Source organism: Triticum urartu, chromosome 2A, assembly GCF_056163025.1.
Source record: "Triticum urartu cultivar PI428250 chromosome 2A, HENAU_Tu73, whole genome shotgun sequence".
Taxonomy (NCBI): Eukaryota; Viridiplantae; Streptophyta; class Magnoliopsida; order Poales; family Poaceae; genus Triticum; species Triticum urartu.
The window spans coordinates 765,377,325-765,396,782 of NC_141874.1; the positions used below are offsets into that span (position 1 = coordinate 765,377,325).

The following is a 19,458-nucleotide window of genomic DNA, read 5'->3' on the forward strand; positions in this document are numbered from 1 at the left end:
TCCACTGATAAATTAGTGAATACGCGACGAGGACGTAGTGGGATATGCTTGCAAAGAAACGTAAACTATGAGACTAACTTGTTGCTACAGAAATATATAATACTCTGCAACTTTGCGTTGTGTAGAAGAACTATTCGTGCATGAGGTAAACACTTGTAACTCTGACAAACAAAAAAGCATTGCAAAATCTTGTAGTTTTAGCCTAAAAAAACTGAAATATGTCTTGCTAGATAAGATCGATCAATGATTCTCACGGTAGGCAAGGCAGCGGGGTAGGGTATGGTAGGAGGATCAGTCCTGTTGGTGGGCCACTAATAATCAACCACTAACGTCAATGCCGGCCACAGAGCTGAGCCTGTATGTGGTTGTATGTTGTTGGGCTACTCTACATTGCCACCTATGTGGACACGATACGTTATTTGTTTTTTATCTATGATGAAAAATATTCGATCTTCAATCATGGCAGTACAGAGAACATCGGAAATAATATAATTACATCCAAATTCATAGACCACCTAGCGATGACTACAAGCACTTAAGCGAGCTGAAGAGGCGCCACCGTCATCACCCTCCCCTCACCGAAGCCGGGAAACACTTGTAGTAGTAGACAGTCGAGAAGTCATTGTGCTAAGGCCTCATAGGACCAGCGCACCAGAACAGCTACCGTCACAGATGAAGAATAATGTAGGTCGGAAGAATCCAACCTGAAGACACACGAGCGTAGACGAACGACAAACAGATCCAAACGAATCCACCAAAGGCATACCCGCCGGAGACACACCTCCACACGCCCACCGAAAATGCTAGATGCACCACTAGAACGGGGGCTAGGCGGGGAGAACCTTATTCAATCTTCAAGGAGCTGTGGCCGTTTCGCCTTCCTGAGCAGGACACAGACCCTGACAAAACTCAAAAACACATCTATAAACGAAGCCCTCCTGCCGGCAAGTGCATGCCGGGATCCACCGCGCCCGCATGGCCCTAGGGCCACCGGAGATGATGCGGACCGCCGGCAGCGCCAGCGGGAGGCGGCTGAACCCTACTTTTTTAGAGGAGGAGGCGGCTACTTGAACCCCGTTGTTCTTCCGTTGTTTCACGATACCTTATTTGTTCATCGAGTCTCTTACAGTTGCCTAGTCGCATTTTGTTAGTTTGATAATAAATACCAAGAAACTGTAGGGTGACACGGCGCGTCGACTTGTTAGGTGGAGTTTAAGCGCAGGCATGGCTGGCGCATGTTGGGCTGCGTGGAGGGTGGAGCGCACCTGGCTGCCGGGGTCGGATCTGGATAGCAACCGGCACGGGCCAGAAGCTGTTGTTCCGCGTCCCTGCAATGGTGGTGCCTTATTGCTCGCTCAGTCTACTGGTCAGGGCCTCAGCGGCGAGGGGTGGTGGATGAGCTTGTGGCAGCTATGGTAGCACGACGGCTGGGGTCTAGCAGGCGGTGCGGGGTGGCGATGATGACCTCCTTTCTCCTAGTTCCAAACCGACAGTATGTGGGGCTGGGCAGGTGCTGGTGGTGCCGGTCGCATCTACGATGGTGGAGGCTCAGATCTAGGGTCTATGCTTGGGCGGCCCAAATCTAGGCCCAAGGCAGATCAGGGCTGGTGCTTCGGGTAGGTGAGGTTGGGTCTGGTCCGGTGGTGGCGGTCCTCACATTGCTTCGATGTCCTAAGGGTTGGTGCAATGGCCTCAGAATTGGTGTCGCTCGAACTCGCCTTGTCTAGGCCAGAGGGCTTTAAGCGGCGGCCGGCGGTGGTCTTGATGGCACGTCCCCTATGATCCATTAGAACTAGATGGGGACATAGGCGTCCGCGCCTCCTACCATTGAGGTACAGACGCAGACCCGCAGACTGATATTGGGTTAGAAGTGGAAGGATTGCCGTCTACTCTTCCAGCCGGGGTTGGTGTGATGTAACGTGGATGGTACGCGGTGTCGCAGGGCATGGATGTCGGGGCAGCGGCCCTGTGGCCTGCATGGTTCGCTCTACGGCAGACATCATGGTGCCAGTGCCGGCTTGGCCTCTCATCCGTGTGGGTGGTGAGGGATGCAGTGGCGGGTGGCTCGGGTTAGCACTTTGTTGTGGACAATAGGGAGGCCCAAATTCAAAGCTGAAGGGTGATGCACATCATGGCTATCCTGGGTGCCTTGTGGTGACATGGGCGAGCTACTGAGCGAAAGCTCTGCGCCTTGGTGCCAACAGCTGCGGTGCCTGTGAACATCTTCTCCTCTTGAGGACGTTGTTATGGTTCCGTGTCAGGGTTCTGAGTAAAGACCCTCATCCATCTCGGACTTGGCAGTGGTGTCCTAGGACGCGTGGCGTTGTATTCATGCCTTTTTGTACTATCAAGATACTATACAAGACTGTTTTTGAAAGAGCATGTTTGACTATTATTTCTGAGAACAAAACGCACGTTTGATTTGGTCCCTGCATCTGCATGGGAACCATTCTCTAGGCCCAACAAATTCCATTAGGGCCAAAAACAAAGGTGTGAGCGAGATTTTTCTTTACGATGAAAGATGTCAGCGAGTTGATGACACGGTTGCCGGTCGCCGGTCGTCGGTCGATGTACCTGCTAAAAGATCAACGCAGACCGTACCGCTGACACCAGTGTGGTGCCAACATCGTTGAAGGACCTGCTGGGTCGAAACCATGTTACAAAAACTGATATTTTGCCAGCACTGTCAAAGGACCCGCCCATCCGAGACCACGCGGCCGTCACGGATGTGCTCAATCACATCATGAACCTGAGATCTAGCACCCATCACAACTCACCAAGCAAACGAACAAAAATACTGCCTCCACAAGAACTAACTGCGGCATTTTAAACTAATTTATGTTACACTAAAGCAATTTTATCTTTCTAGTGACCACACGATCGAGTGAAATAATATTCCATGGGACCAACTATACCTGAACGTTGCTAGATGGACCGGCCAAGCAAGCCGAATTTTTTATTATTGATAATTAATATTCCAGAATTCGAAAACTAATAAAACATTAATGAGAAATTTGAAAAGTAGGAAAGACGCTAGAAATAACAACATCCAGGGCTGGACGCCAATACCGACAACGTCCAAAGTTGGACGCTCTTATAAACAATGTTCATTGGTTGATTCGACCAGACCCCAACTGGCTACCTTTGGCCTTTGACTTGTACCCTCGGCCACCTCCGCACTGCCAAAGCTAGACTCCGCCACCTTCTAGCCCATCAAAAATGGCGCTCCGGCAACACCCTCCTTTCGCTAGCCGTTATCTCACTTTTGCCAATTCCCATCATCGTGCCTTGCTCGCGCCAGGGCCATAGCTGTCCAACTCCGGTTGTCATATCCTCCTCAGCAAGGACCGCGCTGACCTCTTCCCTGTTACGTTCAAGCAATCTCTAGGCACACTGACTACTACCACAATCATCGTGAGCCCTCTCTCCACCCTTCTTGCTCTCCTACACTAGGCATCCGCAACCATTTGAGTGGTTGTGTTGCGAATTTGCATGTGAATATTTGTACATGTTGCCGTGAACTCGAGTTGTTTTTTACCTAAAAAAGGCACATCCCTACTTTACAAATAAAGCAACGATCATACAACTCAATGCATACAACTTGACACCATACCACACACACTCGAGGAAGGATACAACAATGCAAAAGAACAACGACACCACCACAACCCACTCCAAGCTCGCAACAAGACAAAGACGTCACGAAGAGATGATGTTGCGCCCGACGAACCGTGGACTCCTAGAAAATGCCTTCGGGAAGGGTATGACACCGGAGCGCCGCAACTGACGGTCCAAAAAGATAATGGCACACCCGGATAAAACCGAAGAAGGAGAGTAGCCGTGATGCTGCCTAAAGGAAGCATGTAACGAGGTCCATGGCTGCCGCTGCCATCGGCCTGGTGCAAGCTAGACAAGGATTACCCTTTGGCACATAGTCTTCTCCTCCCTCCTCGAATTACCGCTGCTGCCAGCAGCCGACCAACAACGCTACATGCATTGAGCCGCCAACACTTCACCACAGGCCGCCACCAGCCAACGCTCCTAGCCGTCGAGCAAAAGAGGACGAAGTCGACCACCATTGTTGCACCCCCACGCCCACCAGCCAACGGCCATGGCAACCAGCGGCGCCCGCAACCCGCGCCACCACAACCAGCAGCCGCCACCGTCCCACCCCGACACGAGCACTGCTTCCAAAGCCATCTAGGATAGCCTATCATCTGAGTAGAAACTGGAGATTGCTGCCATTGTTGTCGGCTGGCAGACAGAGGCCAGTGCTATGGACGTCCCAATCGAGGACGCGACCGACGATGAAAGGCATTCGGTTTTATGTAAAAATCATCCAAGCATAAATGAATATCATCCAGTGCATTTAAATATGCATCAAATTTGTTCAATTTCGTTAGAATTCTTCCAACATGTAACCAGACATATGCGGAGATTTTTGGATGGCCGCCTCCGTGTCCACGGACTGGTCTCCCCTGTACACGGACAAATGCATTGTCGTGCTTGGAGGTTGGCATTGAAGACGCCCTTAGTAGCATGGTTGAACCGTTGGAGGCTTTCATCCTCTATGCAGCCCTGAAAGCAATTAAGTCTCCGTTGTAGAATGAACAATTAGACTTGCTTGAGACATTTTTGGTAGCTGATGAGTTACTGTTTTTTCCTCATTATATTTTGGCAATCATTGAGTTGTGGTTGTGTGTTAGAAATTCATACATTCATGTGTATTAAGATGATTTCTCATCTAATTGGCAAAAGCAAACTGTGCTAGAAACAATTCATGAATACAAAGTGTTCTTAATTTTTGAAAAATGTTCTTGCTCTTAAAAAATGTTCGGAACTTTAAAAAATGGTCGTGCATCGAAAATAGAACATGTCAAAAACACAACAGTCTGTAATGATCTGGATAACTACCATACTTATGCTACTCCAAAAATTCTGCAAAAATAGGAAAACCTGGGTAATTTGCATATCTATCACATGTAAAAAACTTCAGGTCAAAAGCATGTTCCAGTGAATTTTCAAAATTCCTGGACTTAGCGCAAAAGTTTCTGTTTTTGGACAGAATCAAGTCAACTATGATCCACACTATCCCAAAGGCTTTACCTAGTAGTTTATTGAAACAAAAGCTATAAAACATGATTACTACAGTAGCATAATCATGTGAACACACAAAAACAGTAGGTAAAAATGTTGGGTTGTCTCCCAACATGCGCTTTTCTTTAATGCCTTTTTAGCTAGACATGATGAGTTCAATGATGCTCGCATAAAAGATACGGATTGAAACACAAATAGAGCATCATGGAGTATATGACTAGCAAATTTAAGTCTAACGCACTTCCTATGCATAGGGATTTTGTAAGCAAACAACTTATAGAAACAAGAATCAACTAGCATAGGAAGGCAAAACAAGCATACGTTCAAAACTTTCAACACATAGAGAGGAAACTTGATATTATTGCAATTCCTACAAGCATAAGTTCCTCCCTCATAATAATATTTAGTAGCATCATGAATAAATTCAACAATATAACCATCACATAAAGCATTCTTTTCATGACACAAAAGCATAGAAAACTTATTACTCTCCACATAAGCAAATTTCTTCTCATCAATAGTAGTGGGAACAAACTTAACAAAATAACTATCATGGGATTGAAAATTAAGATCATGATGACAAGTTTCATGGTTATCATTATTCAAAATAGCATACATGTCATCACCATAATCATCATAGATAGCAACTTTGTTATCATAGTCAATTGAAGCATCATCCAAAATGGTGGATTCATCACTAAATAAAGTCATGACCTCTCCAAATCCACTTTCATCATTATAATCATCATAAATAGGAGGAATGCAATCATTATAACAAATTTGCGCATCAAATCATGGGGGACTAAAAATATCATCTTCATCAAACATAGCATCCCCAAGCTTATGGCTTTGCATATCGTTAGCATCATGGATATTCAAAGAATTCATACCAACAACATTGAAATCATGCTCATCATTCAAAGATTTTTTGTCAAACATTTTATAGAATTCTTCTTCTATCAATTGAGCACAATTTTCCTTTCCATCATTTTCACGAAAGACATTATAAAGATGAATAACATCATGCAACCTCAATTCCATTTTTTTGTAGTTTCTTTTTATAAACCAAACTAGTGATAAAACAAGAAACTAAAAGATTCAATTGCAAGTCTAAAGATATACCTTCATGCACTCACCTCCCCGGCAACGGCCCCAGAAAAGAGCTTCGTTGACGGGATGTGAGTGCCGCTTATCTAGCCTCCCCGGCAATGGCGCCAGAAAAGAGCTTGATGTCTACTACGCAACTTTATTCTTGTAGATACGTGTTGGGCCTCCAAGCGCAGAGTTTTGTAGGACAGTAGCAATTTTCCCTCAAGTGGATGACCTAAGGTTTATCAATCCGTGGGAGGCGTAGGATGAAGATGGTCTCTCTCAAACATCCCTGAAATCAAATACAAGAAATCTCTTGTGCCCCCAACACACCCAATACAATGGCAATTTGGAAGATTATCCATGGTTACGGCGCAATAAGCAAATGACACAAGCAAAGAAAAAGTGAAGACTTTCTCCCGCAACTACTATGATGATACCATGCCAACTTTGTAACAGACGAGTATGATACCATTGCCCGTTTTGTACATGCACATGTGCTATGTGGGTGAAATTATGATACCATGCCAACTTTCAACCTTTTCAGAGTTCATTTGAAATGCTTTAATGTCTTATGGTTCGGCCCTCGTAATACCATTAATCCTGGTTCGCTCCTTGTCAACTATGTTCTCACCAAGAACACTCAAGAGGGCAGCCACGTGGGCCATTGGTCCCGGATCGTCTGGACCTTTTGGTCCCGGTTCCACGCACGTACCGGGACCAATGCGCCTCGCCCCTGGCCCATGACCATTAGTCCCGGTTTGTGCCACAAACCGGGACTAAAGGGTTGGTCCTCGTTGCGGTCAGAGTTTAGTCCCACCTCGCCAACCGAAGGGCGCTCACACCGGTTTATAAGCCCGTCTCTCTCTGCCTTGTTGAGCTCCTCTCAAAGTGAAAATAGATGCCCTTATACAGGGAATTTGACCTAAATTCATAGTGAATTTCTCTGAAATTCATTGAAATTTATTATGAATTTAGGTTGAATTCTCTCTATAGGCGCATCTATGCTCATTTTTTAGTAAAGTTAATCACAAACTTATGATTCACACAAATTTCAAAGAATTCAAATTTTAACTATTCAAATTTGAAAACTAATGGCACTAACAGAAAGTTTATAATTTTTCTAAAAGTAATGACACTAACAGAAAGTTTATAATTTTGCTGACCTAAAAGCAAAAAGAATTAAAAATTAAAGCAAAAAAGAAAAGAAAATAAATAATGCAAAAAACAAAACAAAAGAACTAGAAAAAAACTATTTTTCTAGTAAAGTTAATCACAAACTTGTGATTCACATAAATTTCAAGGAATTCAAATTTTAACTATTCAAATTTGAAAACTAATGGCACTAACAGAAAGTTTATAATTTTTCTAAAACTAAAAGCAGAAAGAATAAAAAAATAAAGCAAGAATCAAAAGAAAATAAATAATTCAAAAAACAAAACAAATACTGGAAAAAATAAAAAAAGCCACCTATTGGGCCACACGGCCTGCATACGACTAGAAACCCATCTGTACATGGGCCAGGATGCAGGCCCGCAGGCCCAATAGGCCCAACAAGGCAGTGACAAGGGTAGGCAAGTACTGCCTGCACATTAGACAGGAGCTCAGCACCTGAGCCGTAACGCAGCTTATAAACAGGTGCTGAGCTCTCTCAGCTAGCGAGGTGGGACTAAAGTTCCCACCGCACCGCGCGAGCGCAACTTCTTTGGTCCCGGTTGGTTGCACCAACCGGGACTAATGGTGTGCATTGGTCCCGGTTCGTGGCACCAACCGGGACCAATGCCCCCCCTTTAGTCCCGGTTGGTGCCACCAACCGGGACCAAAGGTCTCTTTTCAGCAGCCCAAAGGGCGGGAAGCGGTGGCCTTTGGTCCCGGTTGGTGGCACCAATCGGGACTAAAGGGGGGTCATTGGTCCCGGTCGGTGCCACGAACCAGGACCAAAGCCTTTGCTATGTAAGAAACACTTGGGAAATTTTCAGATTTCCCTCGCCAGTTGCCCCCGACGACGCCGACCTCCTCGACACCGCCAGGCTGCCCGTGCTCGCCGTCGCCGCCCGCTCCTCGTCGCCGTCGCCCCGCGCCCCTGCCCCGTGCTCGCCGTCTCCGCCCGCTCCTCGTCGCCGTCGCCCTGCCCCTGAGCGTCCCGCCCCCGCGCGCCGGTGCCCTCGCCGCCCCCGCTGTCGTCTCGAGCTCCCCTGCTCGCGCGCGCCGCCCCGAGCCCCTGCCACGTGCTCGCCGTCGCCGCCCGCTCCTCGTCGCTGTCGCCTTGCCCCTGGCCCGTCCCGCCCCCGCGCGTCGGCGCCCTCGCCTGCCCCCGCTGTGAGTCGCCACCCCGGCTCTGTTTTTTATTTTTATTAGTTTAATTTTTTTGTTCATATATATATAATGTATATGTGTATGTATGTGGCTATATGTTTTTGTTCATATGTGGCTATATGTTTTTTCATTTTTATTAGTTTAATTTTTTTGTTCATATGTGATGTGTATGTGTATGTGGCTATAATGTATATGTGTATGTGATGTATATGTGTATGTGGCTAGAATATGCTAAATATATATGTCAAAAATGTTTTTTTGTTCATAGAAAGTTTTTTGTTCATATATAGAAAGTTTTTATATATGACAATGGATATATATTCGATATATATGATAAATGATGATCCATGGAAAAGTTTTATATATGCAAAAGTTACAATTTTAGAAAAGTTTTATATATCTAGCTAGGAAGGGAAGAAGAAGAAAAAGAAGGATAGGAAAGAAGAAAATAAGAAGAGGAAAGAAAGAAGAAGAGGAGAGGAAGAAGAGGAGAAATAAATAAGAAGAGGAAAAAAGAAGAAAAGGAAGAGGAGAAGAAGAAAGGAATAGAGGAGAAGAAGGGAAAATAGAAATTTTTTCTATTTTCCCTTCTTCTCCTCTGTTCCTTTCTTCTTCTCCTCTTTTCTTTCTTCTTTTTTTTTCTTCAATCTTCTCCTCTATTCCTTTCTTCTTCTCCTCTTTTTATTTCTTCTTCGTTTTCTTACGTTTTATCGGGTCTGCCGTCGTCGATATACCCCTCCTGATAACTTCAACACGAGGGGGGGGGGGTCGATATACCCCCTCCCCGATAATATTATTTTCCCATGTATGTATGCCGTGTCGATATAAACTCCCGATAACTTCAACATGTGGGGGCAGGGTCGATATACCCCCTCCCGATAACTTCAACACGTGGGGGGGGGGTCGATATAGCCCCTCCCCAATAATATTATTTTCCCATGTACGTATGTCGTTGTTGTCGATATAAACCCCTCCCGATAACTTCAACACGTGGGGGGGGGATCGATATACCCCCTCCCGATAACATTATTTTCCCATGTATGTATGTCGTCTTGTCGATATTACCCCCTCCCGGCTGTGATAACTTATACCGCGGGAGCACCCTCCCGACCCTCTTGCTCGACCAAAACTCTCGAGGACACCCAAATCCTAGAAAAAAATGATGTCGGTCTCCTACCCCCTCCCACCGCGCCCCTACACGACAAACTCTCTCGAGGCCACCCCAAACCCTAGAAGCATTGTCGAGGCCACCCCAAACCCTAGAGAAGCAGTGTCGAGGCCACTAATATGATTCCTTATTGTGATTAGCTAGCTAGTTCTACGTTTTCCACTAATATATCCATCTGTCATGTTTGAATAATAATTGCCATGTTGTAAATATTTGTAGAAACTATGGACCCCCGAGACGAAGCAACAGAAGCGGTGTTGGGGGACATAATCGCACAAGGAAGTGATGTCGTCTTCTCGTTTCTCAACGACACCGATGGTCTGGAAGGACAGGGTGAAGAAGCAGGCTATGATTATGATGGCTCCGGTGACCCAATGCCGGTGCAAGAAGGAGACCGTGATGACGGCTCCGGTGACCCAATGACGGTGCAAGAAGGAGATCGTGATGACGGCTCCGGTGACCGAACCGAGTCCGGCCAGGTATATATATTAGTTAAGCCTGTGCTGACTAGCTAATTGATGCATTCATTGTTTTGGTATGTACACATATTAATTAACTCTCGTGTTTCTTCTTTTTTCTAGCCCTCCGGATCGAGCACAACTTCGGTAAAGAGACGAGGCCCGAAGAAAAAGTTGGGTTGGGATGAAAGGTTTGAGATCACAGCAATCACGCGCGACGGCCAACCGATTGAACCCATCTGGACAAAGGAAGCATTTGCTGCTCAGTGCGGGGTTATGGTTAGGGACAAGATCCCGATCAGCATCCACCAATGGTTAAAGCCTAAAAACAAAGACCCTGAGGTGTCTTATGTCAATGATATGCAGAAAGATGATCTTTGGACTGAGCTGAAGTCAAATTTCACCCTACCGCCAGAGGAGGATCCGGAGAAGCCAGTTAAAGAGCAATTAATCAAGTCTTTTGCTCTTAAGAAGATGGCAGACCTATTCAGGAGGTGGAAGAATGAGCTGAAAAGGTTTGTCGACAAAGAAGAGACACCAGAATTCATCGGCAAATATGAGAAGATCAGAGATCACTGGCCCGCATTTGTGGCCCACAAGACATCGGAAAAGAGTAAGAAGATGTCGGCGACAAACAAGAAGAATGTTGCGAAGAAGAAGCATCAGCATCGCACGGGGTCAGCTGGCTACCTCAAAGCCCGACCTAAGTGGGCCAAGGCTGAGAATGATCTGCTAGATAAAAGGATCGAACCAGAGACAATGAACTAGCCAGACCGTTGCCGGACTTGGTTCTTCGGGTCTGGCGGAACCTTGGACCCTGTATCAGGGAAGTGCCTTTGGACGGACGAGCAAATGAAAATACCAGTCAAGAGGCTTCAAGACTATATCGATGCAGCGCAGCAAGGGACATTCGTTCCAGACAGAGGGAACGACGAGCTCACAATGGCCCTCGGGAATCCTGAGCACCCTGGACGGACACGAGGCACGCCAGGCTCCGTTTCATGGAGGGCTGGTTTTCCGGACGCAGGCGGTTACAAATGCCAGGAGAGGAGGAAAAAAGTGCAGCAGACCCAACTATAGGCGCTGCATGCAAGGGTACAAGTGATAGAGGAACGAGAAGCAAATCGCAGCAAACGACTTGCCGAAACTTCTCCCGAAGCTACCCCGCCATCTCAGCGGAGAAGCAGTGTGGCTTCCACCGAGCTGCTTCAGCCGGAGCATGTCTTGATGGCTCCTGCCAGCTACCCCGTGGATGCTATCACGGAGTCTCAACATTGCCACCTTATGACGCAATGGCTGAACTTCAAAGTCAAGGCGGTTGTCGGCTCTATTCGACCTCCTGAACCCGGCGCAACTTTTCACTGTCGTCAGATTCCAAAAGGATATGCTAGGGTGATGGTGGACGAAATAACGGAGGGATTTGAGGACCTCCAGCTTGACCACCCTACCGGTGAAGGGGAGACTCGGCTGGGTTCTGCTCTGAAGACTCCATGCCTATGGCGGAAGGAGCTCATCAACCTTCCGAACTGGACGCCTCCGCCTCCTCCTCCTCCTCCGGCGAGTCAGGGCACTCCGCCTCCTCCACCGCCTCCTCCGGCGAGTGATCAGGGCACTCAGCCTCCTTCTCCGGCGCGTGGCGGCACTCCGCCTCCTTCTCCGCCTGCGCCAGCGCACCCGAGCAGCCAGCCTCCTCTTTCTCCGCCTCGTCAGCAAGGGCGGAAGAGACCCGCCGCCTCTCCGGCTGCTCCGGCGCGTCGTAGTCCTTCTCCTCCGCCGCGTAAGCAAGGAAAGAAGACATCCGCTCCGTCTGCTCTGCTGGCGTCTAGCAGTACAGCCAGAGGCGGGAGGCAATACAGATTCGGTCCTTCTCTCAAGCCTCTAGAGAAGTTATCATACGAGAGGTCCGACGAGGAAAACGCGAAGATCGCTAAAGCCGCAGTGAAGGACTTCTTTGAAGGGGTGAAAGCAAAGAAACATCCACCTCCTGAGGAGAAGGTAGATCCGGTGAAAGCGAAGCGCACTCTGGCTGCCCTGAAGAAACCAGCAAAGTCTCCACCGAAAGACAACTATGACCGCATTATTGAAAAGTCATTTCACGAAGCGAAGCGGTCGGGAAGTACTAGAAGTGATCAAAGGTTAGCAGAACGATGAGCTGGGAAACAAATTACCCAGCTCGGCGAACAAGCGGACCAATCGTGCCCCCTCTCAAGGTGTTTAGCGACATCGTTGCTAATGATCCGATGATGGTGCCCAGTTATAGCAATTTTGGAGATTACCTGCCCGACGATGTACATTATGATTTCTTGGAGGTGGATGAACACAGATACGAGTACGGTAAGCCTCTCGTCAAAGATGAAAGATCTCTTCCAACGATGATGAGAAGATTCCATGATTGGTACATGAAAACCTGCAGAGAGTCTGGGGGGAGGAATATTCTGACGCTGAAAGTTAAAGAGGAGCATGACCTCGTTGGAATTGAACTGTTGAATGTTCCATTTGAGGAGTTCTTCCAATTTTTCAATCAAAAGGCCCTCAATAAATCAACGGTCACTTGCTACTGTCTGTAAGTAGTACTACTTCTGTCATGCATTAAGTCTCTCTATATAGGTCAGCTCTTTCATTGCATGTATTTATAATTATCCTCACTATACACTAGTAGAAAAAGGGTCAAACGTGAAGCACATTAGTGCCGGTTTGTATTTGAGCCGGTACTAATGGTACCATTAGTGCTGGTTCGAACGGATTTGCATTAATGCCGGTTCGTGTTGAACCTTTAGTACCGGTTCGTGGCACGAACCGGTACTAAAGGGGTGGTGGCAGGCTGGCGTCAGGCCGGGGCCCCACGATTACCTTTAGTACCGGTTTGTGGCACGAACCGGTACTAAAGGGGTCTGACCTATAGTACCGGTTGGAGACACAAACCGGCACTATAGGGCAATTTTCAAACTTGAAAAAATCATAACTAAATCATCCTAATTCAGAAAAATACATATAATATATCAAAATTTGCAGAACAAATGGATTGATCCGCTGAAACAACAGTTTTCCGTTTCGACAATTTTTTAAAATCACAAAATTCCAAAGGGAAAATAGAGTTTTTGGGCGTTTTAGACGTTTTTTGGACGTTTTTAGCGTTTAGTGCTAGGGTTTAGATTTCAGCGTTTAGGGTTAGGTTTTATGGTCTAAACCCTTAGTTTTTACTGTTTAGCATAGAGTTTCCGACGTTTTAAGTCTCGGGTTTAGGACAATTTTTGAAATGACAAATTGTAAAAGGAAAAAAAGATATGCTCTAATTTATGTTTTTTTGAATTTTGGTTAAATCTTGTCAAACCGGTCAAACAACTGATTCAAGAAATATAGAGTGTTACTAAATAATTACGCAATAATATTAGTGTTACTAAATAAGTATCTCAGTTTTTTTGAATTTTGTTCAAATCTGGTCAAACTGTGGTCAAACTATGGTCAAACTACTTATTCAAGAAATATTAGTGTTACTACATAATTATTCAAGAATATTAGTGTTACTAAATAATTATTTCAATTTTTTGAATTTTGGTCAAATCTGGTCAAACTATGGTCAAACTGTGGTCAAACTATGGTCAAACTTATTCAAGAAATATTAGCGTTACTAAATAATTAATGTTTTTTTAGAATAATAGTTTCAAACTCAAACGGTGAAATGTGTGACTTCATGCTCAAGCTAAACTCCTGAGGGTTAATAGGATTGACATCTTACTATTGTCAGGAAAACAACAAGTGCAGACTCGGAAACGAAGGAGAATAGAACCTGAAAGTTAAGCGTGCTCGGGCTGGAGTAGTGAGAGGGATGGGTGACCGGTCGGGAAGTTAGATGATTTGGAATGAGTGATCCACACTTGAGCGCAGTTAAGAGAGGTGATTAGAGACTAAATCATCAAATAATTCAGAAAAATTAAAAATAAAAAAATCAAATTTTTTTCCAAAATTTTCAAAAAAAAATTCAAAAAAAAAACCTTTAGTACCGGTTGGTAACACCAACCGGTACTAAAGGTCCCCCGTACCAGGGCGCGAGCTCACGCCACGTGGTGGCACTTTAGCGCCGGTTCATGCCGAACCGGTACTAAAGGGGGGGGCCTTTAGTGCCGAAACGTTAGTGCCGGTTCCATAACCGGCACTAAAGGCCCTTACAAAGCGGTACTAATGGTCCGTTTTCTACTAGTGATATTATGCAGATTGAAGATCGCCGAATTGAAGAAAAGACAAATCGGTGATATTGGGTTCATTAACACAAATCTCATAGATACAACTGAGGTTAAATATCATGCCAAAGATATCGAGGCCAACTTGCTACGATCGTTGGTAATAAATGAAAACAAAGATATAATACTTTTTCCTTACAACTTCAAGTGAGTGTTACTGTCTTGTGCATATATATTCGGTTTCCCTTATTAGTCCAGGTTATAGTAATGTAATTGATGAGTTATGCATGCGTGCGCAGGTTTCACTATATTCTCTTAGAGATTAAGCTTGAACAAGGACTAGTAACCGTCTTAGACTCGAGACGAAAAGATCCCCATGAGTATGCGGACATGACTGAAATTCTCCAGAAGTAACTTAAATCGATCATTATCGATCCACCATATCAGCAACTTTGTTCATTTCCTGATATTAAGTAATTGTTTTCTTTGTCTGGCAGGATTTGAAGAAAATTCACCAAAAAAGCTTCAGGACTGCCGAAGAAGCTGCAATTTAGACACCCGAAAGTAAGTACTATAGTAGCATGTTCCGCGCATCTCCTAGTGATTCAAGTGCTAGTTTCATCAACACCATTTAGCATGCTTGCTTATCAGTTTGATTGACCTCTATTTCTTGTAAAGTGGTTGTGGCAGAAACAAGGGAATTATTTCTGTGGATACTACGTTTGCGAGTCTATCCGCCACACGACCTGTGAGCGGGGCTACTCTGACGAACAATTTGAAGTGCGTAAGCAATAATATTCACAATTTTATTTCGTTACCATCATTTGTGTTGAGTTTCATTTATTCATATATATATATGTATTGACCCCCTTCTTCAAATTAGATCTTTCAGATGCGGGATGAACTCCTACCACCAGATCGTATGCGAGCAATTCAAGAGGAATTGGTGGCATTCTTCCTTGACCACGTGATCGCTGAAGACGGAGAATACTATGTGGACCCTATGTTCATATATAATTAGGAGATTATATTGTAAGAGATAATTATTGTATATATGTAGCCGGTTGTGTCGGATAGATATACGAGAACTTGTTGTTCGACCAATCTCTCGGAGAAGGAGAGGTGGTCGATATCACTTCTCTCTGTATGTGCATATGTTCATGACGATCTTCTGTTTCCTTCATTTGCTTACTAGCTAGCGTGTCTAGTCCTCTCTATATATACGTATATAGTACGTAGCGTCGACCAAGCACGGAGATAAGAAAGGACACTTCTCTCTATTAATTAGCTAGCTAACACAATATATGAAACACCTAAATTAACCCCCCAGAACCCCCAAACCCCCCCCCCCTTTAAAAAAACAAAAACCCCAACCCCTGAAATGCTGACGCGTGGATGCCTTTTGGTCCTGATTGGTGCCACCAACCGGGACCAAAGGCCCTCCTGCCTGGGCTCGGCGCACCGGCCACGTGAAGGCCCATCTGTCCCGGTTCTTGTTTGAACCGGGACTAAAGGGCTAGGGCATTAGTAACGACCCTTTAGTCCTGGTTCAAAAACCGGTACAAAAGGCCCTCACTAACCGGGACAGATGACCCTTTTTCTACTAGTGGCCCCAACCAAAGCCCTGTTTTCTACTAGTGCTTTGTCCTAATCTAATATCCAAAAGTAATTATTTTGTCCGGAGACACGACATAGATTATATAGATTATACAGAATAAACAGTGCTACACATACTAAATACGTACAGTTAGTCATATATAATAATGGAACTCTTTTTGGTATCTTCAAATTACTAACTTGATATTAGTGGCTTGCAGTATAAATTGAAATTTCAAAAATAAATAAATACAAACACGGATTACGACATAGTGTGCACATGAACACACTTCATCACTTGTATCGCCTCGAAAATTTAGATTTCTACTCATGATCATCTCTGACAACAATAATTCAATGGCTTTGTACAAAGGATAAAATGGCTAGGTCACATTCGGAGCTTTACCTCTACGTATGAATATCATGTAGACAACTAAATGTCCTTTTTTGCGGGGAAGACAACTAAATGTCACATGAACCAATAACCTGTTGTCGCAGCCTCTACTTGACTTCATTGTTATCATCTAATATCCAACAAGAATTGACTGAATGTCACATGAACAAACCAGCTGTTAGCTCAGCATCCAAATTTGACTTCTTTCTCCTAATCTAATATCCAGAAAACTAATTTGTCCGGGACACCACATATACTAGCCTAAACACGTACAGGCAGTTGGGCATACAATAATGGAAATTTTTCAGGTATCTTCAAATGACTAACTTGATATTAGTGGCGTAATATTAGTGGCTTGCAGTATAAATTAAATATTTTATTTTATTTAGGAAGACTGATGACAATATAGTGCGTGCATGCACAGACTTCGTCACTTTTAGCGCCACACAAATTTAAATTTCTATTCATGATTATATCTGACGATAATAAGTCAATAACTTTGTACAGTGGGTAAAATGTCTAGGACATGTTCTGAGCTTTGCTTTTACGTATTGATAAATATCACTTGAACCAATCTACTGTTACCTCAGTATCCAAACTTCACTTCTTGCTACCAATCTAATATCCAAATATAATTGTTTTCTCTAGAGACATAGCATATACTATATAGGTTATACTGTATAAATTGTGTGACAAATATATGTAAATGTCTATACAAAACTAATTGGAGGACAAAAATACCATCAATTATAGTACAATGAAATCTACAGTATAAATGTTTTGAAAAAGAATAGTTTATGAAAATTTCCACCCAAGACTACAAATATTATATTCTTACGGGAGAAAAAGCTTGAAAAATAAAATCTTTTTACAAATGCCATCTATTATATAGTAAAAGTACTTAACGGGATAACTAGAAAAAAGATAATTCTTCAAGAAAATTTCACGATAATTAGAAACACCTGGCGATTATTTTAAAGCTCTCTAAGATAACAACAATTAAATTTCTATAATATCTCTTTCTCATCGAAGTTGGACAAAACCCACGTACGCCATTATAAAAAAAAACGTTTCATCCCTTTTAGTTTTCCCCTAAATTTGTACACATAGATGGGCCACCAGCTATAGGTTCGATCTTTCCCTCAAGAAAAACAAAGCTATAGGATCGATCACATCTGGAAAAACATAAAGAAACGTGAGAACAAACCATTCTCAAAACCCTCTCACATCTTTCGTCCTAAAAAAGTCTCACGTCAACTGCTGCTCTCTGCTCCCGTCCATCGGATGCATCACATCATGGTTTTCGCCCATGATTCCACACCCCTTGCAGTTCCGCCTTTCCTCCTCACCATTGTCACGACATCCTGATGGCGGAGTAACAAGTATCTTCCTCAATGCCTCCTTCATTAGTACAGATCCCATGTTGGACATCCTCTTCAACAACGCAGTCCCTGGCTTGTGGTGATTTACCTCTTCATCCGGTTCTTCTCTGCCCCAGCATATGGAGATTATAGGTCTGCTACCAAGCCTACGATGCTTTCATGTTTATATGGAAATATTATGTTCTTCGTCGGTCCATGCGGTGTTATTTCGGGTGTTCTCCATTAGTGCAATAAAACAATATGCAATAGGCTAAACAACATACAAATTAATTAGACCACTTTTTGTTAAAATTCTTGCGGTTGTAGTAAAAAATGTGATGTTAATAAATAGCTTCATTTACCATAACTTTGTTTACAAAAAAACTGAAGTATTGAAACAATATGTTATCATTACTGAACCTTATAAAATCCTAGCCCGCGCATCGAGCGGGCCACTTTTCTAGTTCGTCTAATAAGCACAGTGATCTCAATGTCGCATTCCTGAGCCTTGTTCCAACTTGATGTAAATAAATCATAATCGCTGACTTCTCAGTTGTCATTGATTTGTTTCCCATTGCACAAAATATCCTACGAGTGGTAATGATTGGATAAAGAGGCTGCCACACAGTTTCCAAGTGGAGTTGTTTGGAATGGTATAAAAGAGCAGCAGGTAATTTCTCATAGCTGTACTGAATGTCATCCATGAAGTAAATCAAACTGGTGTCCACATGTGTTGCATCAAGCACCTTTAATGACAAGTAAGGTCCAGGTAGTCCTTGCAGGCACCTTATACTAGCATCAGACTCGCGAATCAACAATGGTTGTCTTACCAATATCACAGCTCGTTTCTTCCTTGAGATAAACACCTGATCACTGCACTCCAAGGATGGCAATGGTAGTGGTCGCCGACAATCACCTTGCAAAATAAAAATTCCATCTCCAATTACCCTCTGAAGCTTCACTATCTTTTGCCAATAATTAGATACACTTCTCACGACAATATTTTAGAATTCTGATTCATTATAGGCGTCTCACTGATGCAGAGTGGAAACATGTTGAGGAGCGATTGGAGATACGGTTGAGCAGTTGGAAAGGCAGGTTGCTCTCCATTGGAGGACGACTAGTTTTGATCAATTCTATCCTCACAAACATGGTTCTCTACATGCTCTCATTTTTCCAACTTCCCAAAGGGGTTCTGCAAAGACTGGATTACTTCAGGTCCAGATTCTTTGGCAAGGAAACAATGAAAATAAAAAAATATATGCTAACCAAATGGAGCATTTTTTGTCGACGGAAAGACCAGGAAGGATTAGGTGTTCAAGACCTCCAGATTAAGAATGATGCCTTACTTAGTAAATGGCTGTTCAAGCTACTTTTTTTTGACTATTTACTGTAGAGCAACAGCCCCACAGCCCTTTTTATTCCAGAAATTTTTGCCCAGGCCTATTTAAATCCGCTCCCACCGGGAGTCGAACCCAGGACCTGGGGTGCTACTAAGGTCGCTGCAACCATTAGGCTATAGGCCCGTTCGCCTGTTCAAGCTACTTGCCGAGGATGTTGTTTGGCAAACTCTGTTGCGCAACAAGTATTTAGGCCAAAAGGCGTTAACCCAGGCATATTGAAGCCCTATGACTCGCATTTTTGGGCTGGACTGATTGTGGTCAAGAAACATCTTTTCCGCTTCAGATCTTTCACGATAAAGGACGGCTCAGAGATACGTTTCTATGAGGACAAGTGGCTAGGAACTGCCTGCATTGTACGCGATAAGAATGGTACTCTTGCGCATGTGATGTGCTCTTCC

At 44.2% G+C, this 19,458-nt stretch overlaps 1 pseudogene; it reads left to right on the plus strand.

The window, feature by feature from the left end:
• Window positions 1-10,488: 10,488 nt before the first annotated feature.
• Window positions 10,489-12,695, plus strand: LOC147988059 (uncharacterized; annotated as a pseudogene).
• The last annotated feature ends 6,763 nt before the right edge of the window (window positions 12,696-19,458 follow it).